Source organism: Periplaneta americana, chromosome 7 (genome assembly GCF_040183065.1).
Source record: "Periplaneta americana isolate PAMFEO1 chromosome 7, P.americana_PAMFEO1_priV1, whole genome shotgun sequence".
Taxonomy (NCBI): Eukaryota; Metazoa; Arthropoda; class Insecta; order Blattodea; family Blattidae; genus Periplaneta; species Periplaneta americana.
In genome coordinates this window covers 185,787,861-185,813,590 of record NC_091123.1, presented here as the reverse complement: position 1 = coordinate 185,813,590, position 25,730 = coordinate 185,787,861, and the positions used below count along the sequence as shown (strand labels likewise).

Here is a 25,730-nt window from a genome sequence, read left to right as displayed (position 1 = left end):
AGTAAGAAAGTATTTCCTTCAATAATATTTTCGGATGAAGCAGGGTTAGACTCAAATGGTAACATCATTTCACAAAAAAACTGGTACTGACATGTAACAAACCTCCGGCTTGTGCATGAAGATCCACTACATGATTAAGAGATTGGTTAAAAATGTTATGGTTTATTTAACGACGCTCGCAACTGCCGAGGTTATATCAGCGTCGCCGGATGTGCCGGAATTTTGTCTCGCAGGAGTTCTTTTACACGCCAGTAAATCTACTGACATGAGCCTGTCGCATTTAAGCACACTTAAATGCCATCGACCTGGCCCGGGATCGAACCCGCAACCTTAGGTATAAAAGGCCAGCGCTATACCAACTTGCCAACCAGGTCGACAAGAGATTGGTGTGTGGTGTGATTTCAATACATACAGAAAGACAGGATATAATAATAATAATAATAATAATAATAATGATTTATTTTAGCTGGCAGAGTTAAGGCCGTAAGGCCTTCTCTTCCACACAACCAGCAAAAAGTGTATATACATATGCATGAACTTACAAAGAATTCAACAATTTGATTTAGATGAGAGTTACATGTATACAAGAGTTATTTACGAATTAAACAACAAAATACTATGAACTATTAATTAAACACTGAAATAAACTGGGTAGCAGAATTAAACTAAAATACATAGAATGTTAATATATTTCAAATGATATTAGATAATAGAAAGAGATTATTATGAGACAATTTTGAAAATGCAGCACAATCAGGATGATGTCTAAAGAAAAAAAGCAACAGTGTAGTCAGTAATATTTTAAATCAGTATGATTGCAGTGAAATGCTAATAAGGTTATCTTTTAAGCTGTTCTTAAAGGTGTTTGTTGTCTTGCAGCCCCTAATACTTTGTGACAAGGAATTCCATTGACGCGAGGTGGATATTGTAAAAGATGAGGAATAACAAGATGTTCTATGAAGAGGTATATTTAGCGTGCCACAGATAAGTGATCTGGTATTTACGTCGTGGTTAGAGTATAGATAAGAGAAACGAGACGAAAGGTAATTTGGTGTTGAGGTGTGCAGAATTCGAAAGAGTAAAGACAAAGAGTGTAAAGTTCTGCGTTCTTTAAGTCGGAGCCACGAGAGACTTGCGAAGGACGGTGATATGTGATCATATCGTCGGATGTTGCACACGTATCTGATGCACATATTCTGAGCTGGCTGTAACTTGACTGACAGTTCAGAACTTAGATCACTTAACAAAACGTCACAATAATCGAAGTGCGGCATTACTAGGGTTTGTACTAGGGTAAGTTTTAGTTGCTGGGGCAAGAAGTTTCTCAAGCGACTCAAAGAGTGAAAGGAGGAACAGATTTTCTTTATCGTTTCTTTAACTTGAAAATTCCAACTTAGATTATTATCAAAAAAGAAGCCAAGATTTTTTACGACAGATGAATAAGGGATTAGCGTGTTGTTAAGGGTAACAACTGAAAGATTACTGTTATTAAGGGAGTTAACTACACGCTTATGTCCAATAATTATGGCTTGAGTCTTACTTGGGTTAAGTGCGAGTCCGAAATTGGCCGCCCAAGTGGAGACAGTGGCTAGGTCACAATTTAACTTGTCAATCGATTCATTGATCGTATTGGGTCTGGAATGTATGTAAAGTTGTAGGTCGTCGGCATAGAGGTGATATCGGCAATACTGTAAGTTCTTTGATACGTCATTAATGTAGATAGAGAAAAGTAGTGGTCCTAATACGGAGCCCTGCGGCACTCCCGCCTTTGTGTATCGCCATTGGGAGAATTGATTATCAAGTGAAACACACTGTTGGCGGTCCCGTAGGTAGGAGTCCATCCAGCTCAAGGTATTGTCTGATAGGTGCAAAGTTTTCATCTTCGCAAGAAGCAAGTCGATATCAACAGAACCAAAGGCATTGCTGAAATCGAGAAGAGTTAGTGCCGTTACTTCACCCCTATCCATAGCTTCACGGATATCCTCGGTCACTTTAAGTAGGGCTGTAGTAGTGCTGTGTCCATACCTAAAACCCGATTGATAGTCATCGAGGAGTTTGTGTTCGTCGAGATAGTTCGTAAGTTGTCCGTGTACAATATGTTCTAATGCTTTTGAAAGAGTGGGAAGAATTGATATCGGTCTGTATTGGTTTACTGTAGAAGGTGTGTTAGATTTAGGTAAAGGTTTCACTAATGCCATTTTCCAGAGTGAGGGGTAGGACCCAGTCATAATAGATGCATTGAATATATGGGTGACGGTCGGCAGAATCACATCTATTATTTTATACAGGAGAGTGATGTTTATATTGTCTACACCTTGGGCTTTAGATTTCATACATCGCAGCGTCTTCATTACGTCAGTCGGGTTAATGTATTTAAAGAAGAATTTATCCCATACAGGTTGGGGGCAAGATCTGAGAAATTCAAGAGTCTCTTTTTTATGTAATGGTTCAGGTGGAGCAGTGACGAAATGTTCATTTAGGCTATTGAGTGACAAGTTGATGTTATCTACCCGAGGCTTTGCTTTTGTTAGACCCAGGTTATTAAGGTTACGCCACAATTCTTTCGCACTGACCGAAGGTATAATAAGGGAATGTGCATGGCGTAATTTAGCATTTCTTACTGCTTGATTACATTTATTTCTTAAAACTTTGTAAGTATTAAAATCTAATTCGTCCTTGCTCCGTCTGTATTTACGATAAGCAGTGTCTCTGTCTGTCATGAATATATGTTTTATGAATATGCTAACAATGTTGCAAGATAGCGAACAAAAATATTAAGACCTTTTTTTACTCGAGACACTGAATGCCAGCAATAAATAATTCTTTCAGCAGCAATCTGCTACTGCACACACTGCTTACGAATCATCACACATGACTTATTTAAGAGATTTTTTAGGATAGAGTCATTAGTTGTGGCCCCACTCGTAGTCCCGATCTCACTCCTTGTGACTTTTATTTGTGGGAAATCCTCATCACACGAGCTTGGCCGTATCTATTCCAGTTACCCTCAGATATAAAACCTGAGTCTTGGAGTGACAAACGTGTGCGTTATCATTAAGCTGCCAGACAGGAGACAGGGCAATAAACAAACTATTACAATCAATTTCTGAAAATTAATTTGGTGTTCCAGTTGTGAAGCAATATGGATTATAATATTACCTAAACATTTATACGTGCTGATGGCACAGGTTCCTACCCGCTAATAATTGTGCAATATCCATTTCGACCATTGAAAATAAGTATAAATAAGCAGATATTCCCTACTGCAAGCTCTTCGCTGTATCCCTTTAGGATGAAGCCGTTAAATTAGAATACTAATGTCACTGTAGTTATTAATGAGATGGACGTAAAGGTCAAAGATACAAAGTTGTTCCGGCTAAACAGCAGAGGAAGTGGCGGAGTGGCAAATCTTCATACCTTAATACTGTATAAAGCTCTGTCTAAAAATGTTGCGTTTTTGTCCAAGCAGGCATAATTATATAAAGAGAAACGTTATATTTTATTTTATATCGTCCTCCTCTCTAGGATTCTAGCTATAAACTTAACGGACTGGGTTCGATTTTTTGGAATGAAGGGTACGAGGGAAAAATGAACATTGCCACATTCCTGTGAGATAATAACCTAATTCGTATATCTATTACTGCAAAATGTGCGCAACTGCACAACGTGCAGGGTTTTGGCATCCCTGGCCTAGACCCTTCACGGGCTATCGCGCTACGGATTGGTTTGGAATATAATATAATATAATATAATATAATATAATATCTATACTAATAATAAATCTGTAGCCGAAATTTTTCTGGTAATTTTCAATTTCCAAAAATAATTGGTCCTAACATATATAATTAACCACCCTGAAACCGAAAATCGCCTTTTTGAAATTTTTGTTTGTCTGTCTGTCTGTCTGTATGTTTGCTACCTTTTCACGCGATAATGGCTGAACCGATTTCGATGAAAATTGGAATATAAATTAAGTTCGTTGTAACTTAGATTATAGGCTATATGACATTCAAAATGCGTTATTTAAAAGGGGGGTTATAAGGGGGCCTGAATTAAATAAATCGAAATATCTCGCTTATTATTGATTTTTGTGAAATATATTACATAACAAAAGTTTCTTTAAAAATGATTTCTGATAAGTTTTATTCTCTGAAAAATTTTGATAGGACCGATATTTAATGAGATAAATGAGTTTTAAAATTAAAATAACTGCCATCTAAGGCGGTGTATTGAAATAAAAAACAAATGACTTCGTCTATAAGGGGCCTTGGACAGAACAATCGAAAGCTATGAAAGATAGCCTACAGAGAATGTTTCTGTGTTTATATGAAGTAATATCGGAAGCTAAATTAACCGATTTGTATAATTAATTATTATTTCATCATTGGAAAGTGTAGTTTCTCTGGATGGACATAATGCTATAATGTTATTACAGTAACTTCTGAGTGAATTGAGGACAGGTAAGATTAAAATAGCTTCTTATGCACAGAAAACTTGATAGGTTATTCTGTATATTCATTTCCTGTATTTCTTATAATAATGATTATGAACATATTCATTTTTATCTCAGAGAATTAACGAACAACGAGAGTGTATTGATTTAGTATGCAGTAATAGTACGTTAGCTTAGCAATCCATTATTTCATAATTCAAATTTTAACTATGCTCAATTAAATCGTGTTAAAATACATAAAATACATATGCAATAAATGCAATGCAAAAAAAAATGGGTAATGAGCCAAGCAGATTATGTTGCGCTGTTGTAAAAGTTGTTCCTCCTGAGATTCAAGAGCTCCCACAACAAATTAAAAACTTTCTAATTCGAGTACATCCGTTATCAACACACTTTTCCATAATATAATATAATATAATATAAACATAATAATAAATCTGTAGCCAAAATTTTTCTGTTAATTTTCGCTTTTCCAAAAATAATTGGTAATAACAATTAAGAAACATGTTAAAGGAATTGTCATTGCGCCGAATGAGTGGTCTCTGGATCAAAATGATCGCATTTAATATTTTAAATACAATTTAAATTAAGTAACATATTAAACGATTTATCCTTCTATCAAACACGAATGTTCCCTGGATCAAATGTCCTATTTTAATTATGTAATTACTTTATATTTATTTCTAACGGGTGCAGCGGAGCGCACGGGTACGGCTAGTAATATAATATAATATATCAATAAAACTCCTGTATCTCCTCATAGGAGCATAGGGCATTCACAAAGTGCCACCATCGGACCCTATTTGTAGCCAACTTCTTCACTTCGCTCCATGTTTTCCCCTCCCTAGCAATTTCCTCCAAAACTGTTCTCTTCCATGTATTTTTTGGCCTTCCTCTTGTTCTACTACCCTGGGGGTTCCGATCCAAAGCCATTCTTTCTACTTATCCATCTTCTTACCTGATTGTGTGCCCTATCCAATTCAACTTTCGTCTTTTGATTTCTATTGTGATTTCTTTCTGATTTGTTATCTTCCATAGTTCTGAGTTTGTGATTATATCTGGCCATCTAATTTTTAAAATTCTTCGTAAACATCTATTAACAAATGTTTGCAGTTTATTTATAATATAATATAATATAATATAATATAATATAATATAATATACAGCATTGTACTATAGTATAGTATAGTATAGTATAGAATAATATAATATAATATAGTATAGTATAGTATAGTATAGTGTAATATAATATAATATAATATAATATAATATAATATAATATAATATAATATAATATAATATAATATACAGCATTGTACTATAGTATAGTATAGTATAGAATAATATAATATAATATACTTTAGTATAGTATAGTACAGTATAGTATAGTATAGTGTAATATAATATAATATAATATAATATAATATAATATAACATAATATAATATACAGCATTGTATTATAGTATAGTATAGTATAGAATAATATAATATAATATACTTTAGTATAGTATAGTATAGTATAGTGTAATATAATATAATATAATATAATATAATATAATATAATATAATATAATATAATATAATATAATATAATATAATATACAGCATTGTACTATAGTATAGTATAGTATAGAATAATATAATATAATATAATATAATATAATATAATATAATATAATATAATATAATATACAGCATTGTATTATAGTATAGTATAGTATAGAATAATATAATATAATATACTTTAGTATAGTATAGTATAGTATAGTATAGTGTAATATAATATAATATAATATAATATAATATAATATAATATAATATAATATACAGCATTGTACTATAGTATAGTATAGTATAGAATAATATAATATAATATACTTTAGTATAGTATAGTATAGTATAGTGTAATATAATATAATATAATATAATATAATATAATATAATATAATATAATAAACAGCATTGTACTATAGTATAGTATAGTATAGAATAATATAATATAATATACTTTAGTATAGTATAGTATAGTATAGTGTAATATAATATAATATAATATAATATAATATAATATAATATAATATAATATAATATAATATAATATAATATAATATAATATACAGCATTGTATTATAGTATAGTATAGTATAGAATAATATAATATAATATACTTTAGTATAGTATAGTATAGTATAGTATAGTATGGTGTAATATAATATAATATAAAATAATTAATATAATATAATATAATATAATATAATATAATATAATATAATATAATACAACACAATATACCGTAACGTAATATAATTATAATATATTATTATTATAATTATAACTATTATTATATCACATACAGTATGAAAATATTGCGATACCGAAAAAATTCATTGCAAACCTTGAAAGCAATAATACGTTTTTTAAACCGTACAAAAATGATTTCAAATTTTTTTGCCTACACGGTGTGTAACTGCATTTACCCGTCGTTAGTATTTCTAAAGTGAAAATCGTTTTCCGTGAAGTATGTGTAAATAACGAATAGGCCTAGTTAGCATATAACTAAAATATTTAAAATTCTGAATGCTTACCATCACAATGAATAATTGTTGGCAGGTTCCATGAAAGTAGTCCGAAGTGTAAGCAATTCTGGGCCCCATTTAATATTAAGCACACAGTCGCTTGTTACGCAAAGCACTGCAGGCACTACAACAACGTTAATATAAAAGAAATCAATCTGGCAGCACAAAGCATTCACACTGGCTGCCACAGGAGGTGACGGACAGCAATTCAGTAGCGCTATAATTAATCTATTATACAAAGGAACAAAATTAGTTCAGTCCATACTTTATATAAGTATGCGTGAAATAGATTTGCTTAGCAGAGGGCGATTCCAAGTGAAATACTAGCGGACTGACATTAGTGCTAACTAACAATAAAAAAAACCAAATCCGTTACGCGACAGCCCATGAAGATCCAAGGCTACCAGCCGTCTGCTGGCCTCATCACGTCTACATGCATCAGCAGAGGTGAACAATCATCCAACCTGTATGAGGGTAACGTGTGGTTAGCACGATGATCGCCCCAACCGTTATAGTTGGCTTACGAAATGAGATTTCTGTAGCTCCCCAAATTCTTGATGATGCTGGCTGGGCACCGGTCCCAGACATTGGCCGAAACGTCATAAGAATAACCTAAAATCTTTCTCAATGAATACTGACAACAACGCTCAATCCGTACCGTAATGCGAATCCAAAGCATTATGCCTTATACCACGCAGCTACGATGTGGGACGGGAGATCAAAATACAATACTGTTTTAAGCTGAGGAAATCAGTTTTTGTAATGCACGAAACACTTCAGATATGTCGAAATTCATAAGCGAAACATTTACTTTCGTTGACTCCTATAATAATAAAAAAAGTTTGTGCGAGATCGTGCGTATTTGCTTGGTTTCCGCACAAAACCAATCCGCGGAAAGTCTAAAATTCGACATTCAGTATTCCCAACCTAACACACATAACAATTTCCCTCTTCTTACCGCTTAAGTGACATAGCCTATTGATGTTACTGCTTTAGGCTTTAACATATTATTTTTAGAGACGTTCAATATAGTAATAATTATAAATTGGAAACTTACCACTGCAATTTCACCTAAATTGCACTGTTAATTATTGTTTTTAAATATTTACAAAAATTAAGTAAACTCTACAACTCCACTAAAGTTACTGCATTCGTGATGCAAGTAACATTAAGGAAGCCGTGAAAAAATCAACAAGATTCCAGACTCATCATAGACTGGGGGAAAAGAAAGACAGACGTATATCACGGCCTGCTGGAGTATACTAAACACAGAAAACATTTTAAAGCAACAATGTTGAAGATAGATATTTCTGTTTTGCAAATTTGCCGGCATTGAACAGAAACCAAGATGGAGAGTTCATTGCAACTAATTAGAAATTCCTCTTTCAGGTATGTAATAAACGATCTTCGCACAAAATAATGTACGATACACGAGCGGTATGTTTTCTTTCAATTCTCGGAAATTAAAAAAGCTCAACTACGTTTCGCTTTTTCAGACTTTTCCTCAACATGAAAACTTCAACATACCGCTCTTGTAACGCATATTACTATTGCTCTTATTTCTGTAACATTTTACAGACTGGTGCGGCATTTTGTGTCGTGACCTAGTTCGAAACCCCCTGCTGATATTTTAAAACAAACCGTTACATCAGATATAAAGTTGCATTCAGGAGCTGAATCTTGCTTCATCTATCAGCGACAATTAATTTATACCCGATTGTGTTGATAGAGTTCCAGTCTAATCCAGTCGCTTATGGGCTGATCATACATTCTTATGTACTGTACGTAGCAAGAGAGATCTAATCTGTTTCTTGTTCAGCGAGTGGATGGAAAAGTATGTCTTCGCAACAATCAACACAGGATATGACACTTCAGTCTGGGTATTGAACCGTCAGCGACGATGAGAATCGCAATCAGGACGATGTCACGACGCGGTATCACGCGGCGTCTGTGAACGACTTGTTACTCGCTAACGAACGAGTCTTTCAGCGGAGAAAGTAGTCATCAAGCCTCAGAGGAAGCGACGGCCTGGACTACGACGCTGCGAGCTGAAGCATCAGGATCATTCAAAAGTCACTTCAAACTTCAAAGCGCTATAAATATTGCAATATTTTTGTGCTACAAAAAAACAAAGAAACGTGGATATGTTGGGCAAACATTTTACGTTTCCATAGTTACCATATTGTTGATTAATAGTAATATGCGTTACAAGAGCGGTATGTTGAAGTTTTGATGTTCGAGGAAAAGTTTGAAAAAGCGAAACGTAGTTGACCTTTTTTAATTTCCGAGAATTGAAAGAAAACATGCCGCTCGTGTATCGTACATTATTTTGTGCGAAGATCGTTTATTACATACCTGAAAGAGGAATTTATAATTAGTTGCAATGAAATTTCCATCTTGGTTTCTGTTCAATGACGGCAAATTTGCAAAACGAAAATATCTATCTTCAACATTGTTGCTTTAAAATGTTTTCTGTGTTTACTATACTCCAGCAGGCCGTGATATACATCTGTCTCCCCCCCCCCCCAGTCTATGAATGCGAACTTAAAACAAACGGTAAGGTTATGTAATGATTTAGAGTTTTTGCAAATATTTAAAAACAATAATTAACAGTGCAATTTAGGTGAAATTGCAGTGGTAAGTTTTCAATTTACAATTATTACTATATTGAACGTCTCTAAAAATAATATGTTAAAAGCCTAAAGCAGTAAAATCAATATGTCACTTAAGCGGTAAGAAGAGGGAAATTGTTGTGTGTGTTAGGTTGTGAATACTGAATGTGGAATGTTAGACTTACCCCGGATTGGTTTTGTGCGGAAACCAAGCAAATGCGCACGATCTCGCACAAAATATATATACAGTATTACTATAAATGATCTTTCCGATTACAATCTTGAATAACTATCGTTAGCAGACACTTAGAAACATGACATTGGTATCAATGGAAAGAGAAACTCAAATATTTTTTTGTTATCCATTCGGTTAAATCACACGTGATACTCTTAAATCAGCAAAAATTGGAAAACAGAAATGAAATTGGTATCAACAGAAACAGAAACTCCAACAACTTTCACATTTTTTCACTGGAAAACATGAAACGGAAAGAGAAACATTTGGTTCACAACCGTAAGTAAGTCACATGTGCTCAATGTGAGCTCCTTGTGTCACACGACACACATCAAGTCTGTAGTCGATTTCCTGCCATACACGTTGTAGCATTGGACCATCCACCAGTGCAATGGCCTCTGTGATGTGGACACAAAGATCCTCAATGGTAGGCGGTAATGATACACTTGCTGTTTTATAAAACCCCACAGAAAAAAATCACAAGGAGTGAGGTCGAGGGAACGCGGAGGCCAATGAAACAATTTTTAATCTTCACGGTCAGCACGTCCAATCCATCTCTTTGAAAGTCGTGTATTCCATTCTGAGTTGCATCTCCTCACAGAAAGGCTGTCGCTTGGCTTTGTCGTCTGGTTTCAGAGCAGACGGTATGGATGGAACTTCAAACGTTTCCGTAAAATCTTCCACACAGTTTGTTGGAGGATGTTTAATTATCTACTGGCCTTTACGGTGGATTTCTGTGGATTTTGTGTGAAACTCTCTCTCACAGGCTCCACATTTGCCTCACTTACTGACGGACGACCGGTTGACTTCCGCTTACAGATGCATCCCCTCGTTTTGAACTCAGCGTACCACTTACGGATACTGGGCCCACTGGGTGGATCAACACCAAAATTTCTTCTAAAATTGCGTTGTGGAGTGAAACAGACTGGGATATGTGATAATCTAGCACACAAAATGCCCTCCTGTCTTCGTTTGCAGCCATTTTTCTGTTATATCGTCTCCTAGCAACGAAATTAATAAATATGCGACAGGTTCACCAACATAACAAAAAATATTTGAGTTTCTCTTTTTATTGATACCAATATCATGTTTCTAAGTGTCTCCTAACGATAGTTATTCAAGTTTGTAATCGGGAAGTTCATTTATAGTAACACTGTATATATATATATATATATATATATATATTTTTTTTTTCAATGACAGGGTCCTTAACTTGTCGTTATTCGCCAAGTGCCAAGAAGCGTAAACCACTTAGTTTGTCAAAGACTATCCAGAGTGCACCACAAGCAGTAAGTCCATATTACGCTTGTAATAGATGATGAAGAATTGTTGAGATATCACAGGGGAACCGGAGTAACCTAAGAAAACGTTTGTGTTGTCTGGACCACGAACTTGCCCGACACAAGTTATAAATTCAGAGTGGAGCGAGATTTGAAATCGGGTCCCTTGACTTATAAGCTCAACGCGCTGAGCCACAGTGACGGTTTTTGATTAAAATATCAATGACTTTTTATTAGAACTGATACAAGTTAAAGATTCAAGCCATGGTTCTATCATTACTTAAGGAGCAGACATGGAAAATGGTGTAAGTGTAATGGATATATGTGCCAAACATCCTTCCATATAGTCAAACGAGTGTATTCTAGATGACACTTGATGTAAGTCTCGTAGTATAGTCCTGATGAACGATATAAATGCCACCTAGTGTATGTTCTGTGGAGGGTTACTCGCTGTGTTGATCTGTAGTGAATGTAGCGGTTTTGTAGCATTTATCATGGATAGTAACAGGCCACTAACTATAGAAGTATCTAAGGCAAAGAAGTGTGTAGAAAATAGGAAACTACGATAGCAAGGGAAGCCATACACAACTGCCAAGGGAGAAAGTTTGTAAAGCCATGGTTCCTGATGAGATGCAGGACATTGTAAGGTCGGCCAGAATTAAAAAAACATTCAAAGTGATTTCAATGAAATCTGAAGACTTCTTGAATGTGGCTTCAGAAGCTGACAGGGCTCTAAATACGTTACCATTGCGCATTACTCAAGTATCATGGATTCGAGTTGCTTGTGATCACCCAACATTGGTCCTTACCAGGAATAACTAGAGTGATCTGAACAGTGGAAGACATGTCAGGTTCAGAAGAGGACGAACACTGCAGTCTATTACAAATCTGGAGAAGTTTGCTATGCTGACTCCTAAGAACTCTTTAAAGGCAGACCTTCTGGCAATGCTAGATTTCATGGACACTAAGTACCATGATTTTTATAAGGACCTGTGCCAGTAAGAAAAAACAAACAGTTTCTCATGCTTACAAATCAAATTGTTAGTGCTCTATCTTTTAATATTCACAAATCACTTGACTGTACCGTTTTCAAGGAAATTATACAGGGACATGATTTTATTTTTACTAACATTTCTAATATTAACCTGGTTATACCTTTGGATCAACGATTAAGAACCGGAAACCCTCTTCCACGACTGGAGTTCGATGATACTGGCGTAATATACAAACAAATCACTTTACTAGGTATAGGAGGGAAGAAAAGTAGTCCATCAATTTACGTAAACTAGGAAATATTGCGATTTTGAGTTTGATAATTTTCATTAGGTTTTTGTTTAATCAAAATACAGTACAGTATTAACAATGAGTGTTTTTACTCACGAACTGAGCTGTCCATGCGGACGTATTCATTATGCAGTGTATATTATACTGTCTACAGCACATTAGCGTACACTATAGAGAATGAAGTTAAACTGAAAAATAATCATAATATAGATATTTATACACATTTTTTAAAATGGTGGCCGTTCATTTCGATACAGGCTTCAGTTCTAATGTGCATATTATGACATTATAAACTATTGTACCTAATCCCAATTACCAGTTTCGTCCTTCATACTAGTAACTCATGTTGAAATAATCCTGTACCTACTCTATAAAAGAGTACCTTACGTACTCTAAATTCAGTCTTCACTTCCGCCCGGTCCGAAAAGATAAAATTACTCAGACATACTATCTACTGTCCGTCCAAGTGGTTATGTCGTAGGGTCGTAGAAAGGGGGGAAATCACGTGACAGTTAATTACTTAACGAAGCCCTTTTATTTAAGTTATTTTAAACAGTTGTATAGTATTACGTAGACGTCCAATTCCTAACAGAAATTAATGTTCTCAGAAAAGAGCTAATACAGCCCAGCCACTAGCCTTTACAGCGAGGCGAATAGAAGCAGGTGGGGGAAAGTGGGATGCGACGTAGGTAAATGGAAAATGATGCAATATTGAAAGCTCTTTCGTCACTGAAAAACGCGAACATATTTTTGGAACGTACTGTTTACTATGACCGTACGGCTACTATGGCTGTGTATGCGGTCTTGGATTTGTGTGGAGGACGGTTGAACTTATTGGGAGCGAAGTACATTAAAAAACTCAGGTACAATAAAAATTGAAGTAAAAATAAAATGATGTCACTTATAACGTTGTCAGACTGATAATGTGGGAGTCAGTTACACTACATAATATCGTCAATAATGGGTTGTTTCACAGCTCAATATGTTTGCAGGGAACTTAATTGGATGTTGAGACACTTTATGTTGAAAGAATTAAATAATGATTGCATGTATACAGTTTTTATGTGTTTTCCCGCACTTTGTCATTTTGGCACATACATCTTTTTCCTTGTCCAGTCCACAATTGTTAAAATACAGTTGGTCCAATGCGTCTTTCTCAAGGTATAAGAAAATTTATAATTTTGCTTTTGTGTGCTAGAAGAAATAATTCTACTTAATCATTGGATAGGCAAAGTTTTCTGAATAGACGAAACGCACTACATATTTCATGGCGAAGTTAACACATGTAATTACAGAATTTGATCTGAAAATGAACCCCAGGTTTCATTTCAACAAGGTCTTTATGATTTGAAAGTCGCTGTATGTGTGAATTCACAACGCAATTCATCATTTGTCCATATTTCTTCGAAATAGACAATAGCATAACAGAGACTTTTACAGTAAACGGAGAGCGCTAATACAGTTCGCCACAGAACTTCGTCATCCCAAGACTGAAGAACTCACGACCTGCGAAACATAATCTTTATGGAATATGGCGCACCGCCTCACTTCTACGCCTCTGCAAAACAATTACACTGATCTTTGGCGAGCTTGTCATCAGGGCGCACTTCCTAACAATATGACTGTGCATGGTGTCGCAGAAAGAAAGGTGGGTGTTGAACAAGAGAACAGCGGATATATTACGAGCCTTTTGTAAAACGAAACTCCACTGATTGCCCAACACTGTGATGTTTTTTTGTAACTCAAATATTATAAAATGTATACGTTTTCAAGTTTAAAGTGTATGTTGAATGACCTTACGTTATGATAATATGCACCAGCAAGAAAAATATCTGCTGAACAAGGACAGTTACATTCGACAAGTTTTCAGACTTGTACGTAAATGTCTGAACGTTTATTAAACTGGTTCTCCAGTGTCGCCAATTTATTATTATTATTATTATTATTATTATTATTATTATTATTACTATTATTACTATTATTATTATTATTATTATTATTATTCTCACACATAATGGAGAAAAAATGGGAGTATAAGGGTACAGTACATCAGTTATTCATAGATTTCAAAAAGGCTTATGACTCGGTTAAGAGGGAAGTATTATATGATATTCTTATTGAATTTGGTATTCCCAAGAAACTAGTTCGATTAATTAAAATGTCTCTCAGTGAAACATACAGCAGAGTCCGTATAGGTCAGTTTCTATCTGATGCTTTTCCAATTCACTGCGGGCTAAAGCAGGGAGATGCACTATCACCTTTACTTTTTAACTTCGCTCTAGAATATGCCATTAGGAAAGTTCAGGATAACAGGCAGAGTTTGGAATTGAACGGGTTACATCAGCTTCTTGTCTATGCAGATGACGTGAATATGTTAGGAGAAAATCCACAAAGATTAGGGAAAACACGGAAATTTTACTTGAAGCAAGTAGAGCGATCGGTTTGGAAGTAAATCCCGAAAAGACAAAGTATATGATTATATGATTATGTCTCGTGACCAGAATATTGTACGAAATGGAAATATAAAAATTGGAGATTTATCCTTCGAAGAGGTGGAAAAATTCAAATATCTTGGAGCAACAGTAACAAATATAAATGACACTCGGGAGGAAATTAAACGCAGAATAAATATGGGAAATGCGTGTTATTATTCGGTTGAGAAGCTCTTATCATCCAGTCTGCCGTCCAAAAATCTGAAAGTTAGAATTTATAAAAGTTATATTACCGGTTCTTCTGTATGGTTGTGAAACTTGGACTCTCACTCTGAGAGAGGAACATAGGTTCAGGGTGTTTGAGAATAAGGTGCTAAGGAAAATATTTGGGGCTAAGCGGGATGAAGTTACAGGAGAATGGAGAAAGTTACACAACACAGAACTGCACGCATTGTATTCTTCAGCTGACATAATTAGGAACATAAAATCCAGACGTTTGAGATGGGCAGGGCATGTAGCACGTATGGGCGAATCCAGAAATGCATATAGAGTGTTAGTTGGGAGACCGGAGGGAAAAAGATCTTTAGGGAGGCCGAGACGTAGATGGGAGGATAATATTAAAATGGATTTGAGGGAGGTGGGGTATGATGATAGAGACTGGATTAATCTTGCACAGGATAGGGACCGCTGGCGGGCTTATGTGAGGGCGGCAATGAACCTTCGGGTTCCTTAAAAGCCATTTGTAAGTAAGTAAGTATTATTCTCACACAAACTACTGGAAATGCTTCATATACTGTACAAGGTGATCCGTTTGGGTATGGATAAAATAAAAACACCGTAAAACATTTACTACTGAACTTTATTTGTTGAAACTTTGTGCATACAACACTGAAAGATGGGAGATTCCACAGAGCTCAACATGACCCCCATTGCGCACCCTGCATAACTCATAACGGTGATGTAATTCAGCCCATGTCCGTTGTAACATAAGAGGGTTGATTTGTTGAAAACCTTGAGTAATTTTTACTCTCAGATTATCAATGTTTCTGGGTGTCTGTGAATAGACAATATCTTTGATAAAACCCCACACGAATCATGTGAACAGCGCGATATAGGGCCACCGCTGAAACAACACAAGACAATACATAACAGAGACAAATTTCCAGTCCCGTAAACGGAAAATAAATCCCTTCCACTACCGGAAATCGAGCCACGAACCACTTGGGACTGGAAGTGCGTGCGCCATTCAAAGAGCCAAGGCGGCGAAGTCAATAAAAATTGTATGTATGTATTTATGCACACTGCAATGGGTATATACCCGGTGGCAGTGGTAACTAATTACACTCAATAATGACAATAATAAACTTATTAATTAAAAATACACTTAATAATACCAATAATTAATACTAACAATAATAATAATAATAATAATAATAATAATAATAATAATAATAATAATAGGGAATATCCTAAATTAAATGAAGCACGGTCACTTAAAATAACATTTAAAATAAATCTAATTTGTATCTTAAATCTAAGTTCGAACTAAAACCCACGAGTATGATATGTTCATATCTGCACAAGTACCTTTCAACATTACACTCATTTCGCTGTCAACTCACTCACTGCACTGGAACTACGACACATTTCACTGATTCTATCCTGATTTCACTAACACTTCAAACACATTTCACTGTTCAAATACTTTGCACTGCCACTATAAACTATAAAGCTTCCCTGACAGGAACACGTTTCACTGACACAACACACTTCACTAACACAACACACTTCACTGACACAACATAATTCTTCACTGATACAACACTTCAATAACAAAATATCATTTACATCCTTTACATACTGTGTATAATTATCGTCTATTAGTAAAGTCCTTAAGCCTATTTTTAAATACGTTTTTGGTTGTTGGTTGTTGGTGAAAACATCTGAAAATTCTACAATATGTGGGCAAGATTACCAAGGAAGGGACGAAATCAAAAGATTGATCAAATGCACTGCAATCGAATTGTCAGAATGATTACAGAAGTAGAAAGGACAAGATCACCCGGAAGACCAAAAAAGATTGAGAGAAAGCTGGGCGATGTCCGAGGAAGATCAAACTGGAAAGACAAGCCTTAGGGCACAACATAAGGCGAAAAAGGAAAAAGAATAACCTGACGTTTCCAAATGCAGATCAGATAACTCTATAGCAGCAATCAGTACTACATTCAGCAACCATAAAATTCCGTCCAATCTTGAGACTCATTATCTATATCGTAATATGTGGGCGTTTAGAAACAACCGCTGTGATGAATGTCAAGGCCAAGTAGAAGCTCTCTTCTGCAATACAATTTTAAAACCAATTCTGTGTCTAATGTAGGGATCTCTGACCTTCTTCTAGTAGGTGGTCTTGCAAGGACGACATGGGTTTATGTGGGATCATATATCAATCCGCTTCGAAAGAAAAAAAAAACAGTTGTCGCATACACATAGAATTCAGTAAATTTTTCACGTCATTTATTTTTACAGATCTAACTTTCGCAAAGACGCTTTTTAAATTACCAGAATGTTTTATTGCTTCAGTAATAGGCCTAATTAGGGGGCGGATGTTGATGAAAAGTCATCTTCTTATTTTTCGCATTAGGACGATGCCTATTAATGTAGAAATCCTTTCTATGTTAATATCAACGTAAGAAAATAATTTCCTATATTGCATTTTTTGCATTTTTGACGTTTTTGAACTAATAGGTCATTTTTATACTTTTTTCGGCAGTTTTTTGGTCATTTTTAATACTTTGAAGAACTTTTAGATCATTTGGAATGCATTTTACTTTCTTCTTTACCGATAGGTCTGTTAAATCATTTTCTAAGCAAATAGGTCAGTAGTAATTATCTACTGAATAAGTGAATAACAGTGAAATTTGAGTTTTATAGTTTGGAACAGACTCTGAAGTCCATCCCTCATTCCACTGAAGGATTCACTTCACACAAGGAAGTAATATAAAATGCTTGACAACAGCTTAGTTTAAGTGAGGGCTTTGACCGCTACTGTTCTTTTATCGGAACGAGGGCGTCCTTAGAATTTATGTTTGGAAGAGGGGAAACTTTTACCGTGTCTTGGACAGGACGTTGTGTCCTCAACATGGTTCGGAAGGGATATCTACTGTAGTAGACAGTATTTTTAATACAACGATTGCAAGAATGCACGCTGCGACGACACTTTGTTTTGTCATTCATACTCCCTTATCTGGAAGATCTGGTAACAAAAATGAAGCGCGGAAGGAGGAGACGGAGAATGAAGGCACTGACATGGACCACCCCTGAGTGAAACACATTGTAAAACCTCATTAAAATCTATAGTTTTCCCTCAAAACCCTCATTTTGTTGCATGTTCTTCTCCTTTATCTTAGCCAAATTCCAGGAAGTTGCCTCCTCTCTCCGAGATTTGCAGGGCAGTCATTGAAACAAGGTGACTAATTTTTAAGAAGTTGTGGCGCGAGTACGGTGAATAATATTTAAATGTTTTTCTTTGAATTGTATGTAATTTTGCCATTAGTTTAAGGGCTTTTTAATGATCATTTTAAGTAGATTTTTAGGTCATCAACAATAATAATAACAATAATAACAATAAGAATAATAATAATAATAATAATAATAATAATAATGTGCTCTAGTAATGGAGATTTTTATCCTTTCCGTCGTTATTCTTGTTATGATTAAGAAATAACTTTCTTTCTTACTCTGTTTAACCTCACCTTTTTCCGACTTACACATCATTGCGGGTAGAGGAGGGAGATACTTCAGGTCGTACACTAGACATCCCACAAATGACGGTCTCCCTGGTTATGACGCACAACCACCGCACAGAGACATCACAGGATATTCACAAGACAACGAACAAACACTCAGTCCCATGGATTGAAGATAAATTTATTCCAATGCTCGCGCCTGACGCCGGAAATCGAACTTCAGACCGCTTGTTCGGTAAGCGCGCACGCTATATTAGAGTCACTAGTAATACAGTAAATACCACGGTGGATGTACAGTTGTGGCAAAAAACCGGACCGACCTTTGCAGCTAATTTCAGAGCCTTGTTCACTCTAGAGCAGTGGTCGTCAGCACTCGCTGAAATGTGCAAAGAGTACGCAGTGCTGTCCGGTGTGCACTGTTGTGCAACAGGGAGAGATAGAGAGCACAGCCGCTAGCAGCTATGGAGTGCACCCCAGTGCACTGCGTCTTCCGCGGGTAAGAGAGACTAGCCCCAGCGTGCTCTGTGCTGACGACCCCTGCTCCAGAGGACGATAGACTGGTAACTAAGACTTTCGTGGTTCGAATCCTGCCTGGGAAGGAAACTTTTTTTTTGTTCCTTATTCAAATTTATTCCCAATACTTTTCGATTGATGGTAAAATTCATGTTCTGGGAATAATAAGTTAATTAAGTACTAAAATATCGCTGCAATCGAAAAGTATTGGGAATAAATTTGAATAAGAAACAAAAACAAGTTTCTTTCCAAGGTAGGATTCGAACCACGAAAGTCTTAGTTACCAGTCTATCGTGCTCCGAGTGAACAAGGCTTTGAAATCAGCTACAAGGGTCGGTCCGGTTTTTTTTGCCACTACTGTACTTCAAGCATCAGTTCCAGGCCAACGCTGGACGAGGCTAAAACAAGGGAAGGAAATATCCAGTCCCTCCGAGAGGCGAGAGGATTCGATCAAATAGTTCATCAGGATAAATTCTCCTATTATAATCCTCTGCTGAGGCATGTAGATGTGAGACTTCCGACTGTTAGACTTCAGCTCTTAATGAGCTGTAGACCACGGAATTTCCTTTGTGATTAGGGGATTAAACCAAATTTATATTCGAAAATTTTGACATATCTTTCAATTAATACAGGGTGATTCACGAGGAAAGGTAAAAAAATTATGATACGATATCTTAGACAATTTTGAGTGAAAAAGTTCATATGAACATAGGTCCGTTTTCGAACGATGGCGGAGCTAGATGAATTTTTTTGGTAAAACGTCTCGCCCCAATGTGAATCAGACGTTACCATATGCTGCTGACGTGAGACGAGGCGTGACACAAGGTCAAGGTCGCAATGAATGACATAACATTGGAATCTGCCTTGAGAACGATGTAGATAAGAGGAAGAAACCGGGTGGTGGGGCATTACAAATGTCCAATCGCCGGCCCTTGTCTGATGTAATGACACAGAACCTGCAGATAACACAAATAGCCTACACTATCATCAATTCACAGCAGTTCAGTCAGCTACCTACAGTACAGTAGTTATACAGGTACAGTTATCGGAAATGTTAAGTTGTGTTTTTCAAGATGCCTTATAAATTTTCGACTGCAGAATACGCCGATATTGTGCATGTTTATGGTTTGTGCGATGGAAGTTCCTTGCGTGCCGTCGCTGAATATGAACGACGCTTTCCGAACAGAAGGGTACCATATCGAAGAGTATTTACTGTCTATGGTGTTGGATGAAAGACTTGGCATGGCAAAGGAAGGGGGAAACGAGAGAGGCGCTAATCGACCGTATTTCGGATGCGGCATAGAGAACAATTGCGTGCAACTCTCCCGCGCTATGAGCGCGATTCACACCCGAGCGCAACAGTGCATTGAAGCAGAAGGAGGTACCTTTGAAAATGTGCGAAAACATCGACCCCAACATCTAGAATATTAGGTATGTATGCATACGTGAATATAAACTTTAAATTTGTCCGTTATCTGTCTCTAAATGCGAGTTAGTACAATGGAATCTCAGAAGTTTTTGTGAAATCAAAGAGCCATATCTCCGTAACCGTTCGAAAACGGACCTATATTCATATGAACTTTTTGACTCAGAATGAGTTCAGAATTCACATCCTAAATTTTTTACCTTTCCTCGTGAATCACCCTGTAGAAGCTGAAAATTGCAAATTTAAATAGATAATTAGGAGATCGCAATCAGAACAATTAGAAAGTTATCTATGCTTCTTTAAATCATTTTCTTATTTTCAACTGATTATTTAACGACGTTGTACCAACTACTATGTTATTCAGCGTCAACGGAATTGATGATATCAAAATGGTATTTTGCGTGATGAGATCGAAGATTCGCCATATATTAACTGACATTTGCCTTACGGTTGGGGAAAACCACGGAAAAAATCCAACCATGTAATCAGTCATGCGGTAATCGAACCGTTTACATCATAAAATGCACTTACTTCACGTGTAATCTAAGTCAAACCAATCACAATTCTTCTCCTCCCAGTCAGGGAATTGACCTCAAGCACCAACTTCTGACCTTCCGCTTATGAATCCAACAAGCTGTCTCGAATCGAGTGTTGAAATTAGCTTTTGTGTGCCACCAGTCCGAGACGTAAAATTGAAGGCTTTCTATTTTTAAGGCGTTACGTACGTCACCCGTAAAATTTCTGAAGCTCTGTTACACGATTATAATACAAAAGAAGGTTCAATCTGCGTGATTTCTCTTCATTTAAGAAGCCTCCAATCTCAGGGAGGCTCCACGCCCTCCTTTGTCACGGAAGACAAAGATAATATAATGATGCCTGGAAATGATGACCACAACAAGACCTTCGGGATAACAACATCTTGTAATTAATATAGGCCTAGCAGTGTGGTACATATTTTATGGTAAGATAATACGTTTTGCGTCAAGGAAATAGAAAAGTCTTGTGACTATAATCTTCTATTATTATTAAAGTTTAGATCTGTAACATTCTCTAAATTTAAACAGACATATAAATAATGACGAATCCGATATCGCCGGCTTACAAGACTATCTTAACGTTATTGAAACCTGGACGACAGAAAATAAAATGAAAATCAATGTGAGTAAAAGTAAGTCAATATCCTTCTGTAGAATGCATAAAGAAATTTGTCTCGGATATCAGCTCAATGGTACATCGGTGCCACAAGTGAACACTTGTAAATACCTAGGTATATATTTAAGTAACAAACTGGGTTGGGAAGAACAAGTCACTAATACCACAAGGAAAGCCTGGAAAGCACTACATTTCTCTATGCGTATTCTGAAGAAATCTAACCGAAAGTCAAAAGAATTACACTTGTAAATACCTAGGTATATATTTAAGTAACAAACTGGGTTGGGAGGAACAAGTCACTAATACCACAAGAAAAGCCTGGAAAGCACTACGTTTCTCTATGCGTATTCTGAAGAAATCTAACCGAAAGTCAAAAGAATTACACTTGTAAATACCTAGGTATATATTTAAGTAACAAACTGGGTTGGGAGGAACAAGTCACTAATACCACAAGAAAAGCCTGGAAAGCACTACATTTCTCTATGCGTATTCTGAAGAAATCTAACCGAAAGTCAAAAGAATTAGCATACAAAACCCTTGTTCGCCCAATTATGGAATATGGAATAGTAGGTTGGGATCCGTACAGACAAAATCAAATCGATTCAATAGAAAAGGTCCAACGCAAGGCAGCAAAATATGTCAAAATGGGAAAGGGACATGGTGAAGAGATAGTAAAAGATTTAGGGTGGGAACTTCTCAAATCAAGGCGACGAAAAACCAGACTCACCGCATTGTTTAAGGCACAAATGGGACACAAACCATGGACCGACATCAATGCTAGATTAGCAACACCATCATACTTAGGAAGGGCTGATCATATTAGGAAGTTTAAATGTAGAAAACAAAGAACGGACGTGGCAAAATTTTCCTTTGTTAACCGCACAATAGTAGACTGGAACAGCTTACCTGCGGCAATCTTTCAGGGTGGTCCTCTTAAAATCAATACATTTAAGGAAAGGTTGAGAAGATTAGACTAAAAATTTAATTGTAGGGCAGGGTAATTATCTAATTTGTGTCATGTAATTAATTAAGTTGATATGTAATTAAGATGATATGTAATTAAGATGATACGTAATTTAGTTGATATGTAAATAAATAAAGGTGATATGTAATTAATTAAAATGATATTTAATTAAGATGATTTGTAATTAATTAAGGTGATATGTAATTACTTAAATTGGTAATAGTTGGGTGAAATAGAAGTACTTATAAGTTAGGTTTACTTTTGCTTATTGTAGGCGTTATTATAGAATAGTTTTTTATTTATAACCCTAGGTTTATTGCATCTATTTATTTATAGTTAGAAATCTTAGGTTTATTTTTTTTATTTTCATTTTATTGCTGTAATTATTGTATAATTGTAATGGTATTATTGTATATTATATATCACTGTCACCGGGTGTATACCCAATTGTAGTGTTAATAAATACATACATATTTGGACGACTATCTTATAAGTAATATCCAGATTCTTTAGTTCCAATATTTCTCTTCAAAAGTCGAATTTGCTTTTTCCTATATGAATTAAGTTAAAATGATTAAATATGAGAATTTGGTAGAACCTACAAACATCTAATCGGAAAATGAAAACTAAAGATACCAATTCAGTATATGACACCCATAATATCCAAATTCTCCTCTCCTATGGCTCAGTGAATGACGCGTGCGCTCCCCAATCACGCAATCCGTAGTTCTATCCCGGCGTGGGAGGAGTAGATCCTAACTCCATTCCATGGGAAAGGATGTTTGTCTCTTATCTTGTATTTGTCGGTGGCTGTGCATAGTGCTGACAACACGAACAGGGAGGATCAACATGTGAAAGAGTCTAATGTTGGAACAAAGAAAGGTCTAAACTTCTAATTGTTGATAAGGCTCTTCAAGAAGAAGGAAAATATCCTAATTATACATTTTATTTAATATAAATTAATGACCAGATTTTTTATATTGGACAGATATTGGAGAAAATGTGGGAGTATAAGGGCACAGTAGGCCTACTTCAGTTATTAATAGATTTCAAAAGGGCATATGGCTCGGTTAAGAGAGAAGTTTTATATAATATTCTTATTGAATTTGACATTACCAAGAAACTAGTTCGATTAATTAAAATGTGTCTCAGTGAAATGAACAGCAGAGTCCGTATAGGTCAGTTTGTCAGATGCGTTTCCAATTCACTGCGGGCTAAAGCAAGAGATGCACTATCACCTTTACTTTTTAACTTTGCTCTAGAGTATGCCATTAGAAAAGTTCAGGATAATAGAGAGGACTAGGAATTAAACAGGTTACATCAGCTGCTTGTTTATGCAGATGACGTGAATATGATGAATATGTTAGGGGAAAATCTACAAACTATTAGGGAAAACACGAGAATTTTAAGGAGTAGTGCGTGAATAGGACGAGATAAGCCGCACGATAAGCACCACAAATGAAAAAGTCACTTCCAAAAATCACATCCACACATGAAACAACATATCACTTGCACTTTGCCGCCGAACGGAAATTACGTACAAAATTACAGCGAGTTCTGCTTCCGCTCTTTTGGACCACACGACTGGATCGTATCATTTAATTACTTTTTAAATTTAAAATTCAAAGTTTTAATAAAACATTAATCCCGCATCACTGTAGAAGAAATGGAATTCAAGAGAACAGCAAAACCCTCAGGGTAAGACCAAAAAACAAAGCAAGATATTTCAGAGCTGAAAGTAAAACTTGCCATTGAAACATTCACCAGTAAGGAAATAAACTGATCCTACATGTTGGAAGATAGACGAAGAATAGGTTACCATATTTAATTTTAAAGTACTAACCAATAAGGAAACGGAGCCCAGATCGCCCTCTTAGAAGAATATTCTGGATGAACAGTGAGGCTATCACAGGCCACGAGGCATAAAAATCAAGACTTCTCCACGATGAAGACAACAGGCACTTTTAACAGAGACGACTTACTGCTCAAAACGATAACAGTAGACTATGGTTGTCTATGTAAGCCGCAAAAATTTCTATTTCGAGTGTCATTGTGTGTTGTACAGGGACATCATTTCATTTTTACTTCAATTTTTATTGTATCTGAGTTTTTGAATGTACTTCACTCCCACCCCTTCTACTAATGAAGTTCAACCACACAGATCCAAGACCGCATACACAGTCATACTAGCCTTACCGTCATAGTACGTTCCAAAAATATGTTCGCGTTTTCCAATGACGAAAGAGCTTTCAATATTGCATTATTTTCGCACAGGTACTGTCGTCCATTTGCCTACGTCGCATTCCGGTTTTCCCTCTCTGTAAAGACTAGTGGCTGGGCTGTCTTAGCTCTTTTCTGACAACATTAATTTCTGTTAGGAATTGGACATCTACGTAATATTATACCCATACAACTGTTTAAAATAACTTAAATAAAAGGGCCTCGTTAAGTAATTAACTGTCATGTGATTTCCTCCCTTTCTACGATCCTGCGACATAACCACTTGGACGGACAGTAGATAGCATGTCTGAGTAATTTTATCTTTTCGGATCGAGCAGAAGTGAAGATTGAATTTACAGTACGTAAGGTACTCTTTTACAGAGTAGGTACAGAATTATTTCAACATGAGTTACTAGTACGAAGGACGAAACTTTTAATTTGAATTACATACATTAGAACTGAAGCCTGTATCGAAATGAACCGCCACCATTTTAAAAAATGTGTTTAAATATCCATATTATGATTATTTTTCAATTTAACTTCATTCTCTATATTGTACGCTAATGTGCTGTAGACAGTACAATATATACTGCATAATGAATACGTCCGTATGGACAGCTCAGTTCGTGAGTAAAAACACTCATTGTTAATACTGTACTGTATTCTGATTAAACAAAAACCTAATGAAAATTATCAAACTCAAAAGCGTGATATTTTATAGTTTACGTAAATGGATGAATTACTTTTGTTCCCTCCTATACCTAGTAAAGTGATTTGTTTGTATATTACGCCATCGAACTCCAGTCGTGGAAGGGGATAGCAATCGTTGATTCAAA

The 25,730-nt window shown here is 35.7% G+C and overlaps 1 protein-coding gene across 5 annotated transcripts in view; it reads right to left on the bottom strand.

Moving 5' to 3' along the window:
* Positions 1-25,730, bottom strand: part of LOC138703834 (C-type lectin mannose-binding isoform-like) — a 653,858-nt gene that overhangs the window by 26,941 nt on the left and 601,187 nt on the right. The gene's annotated exons all lie outside the window — the stretch shown is intronic.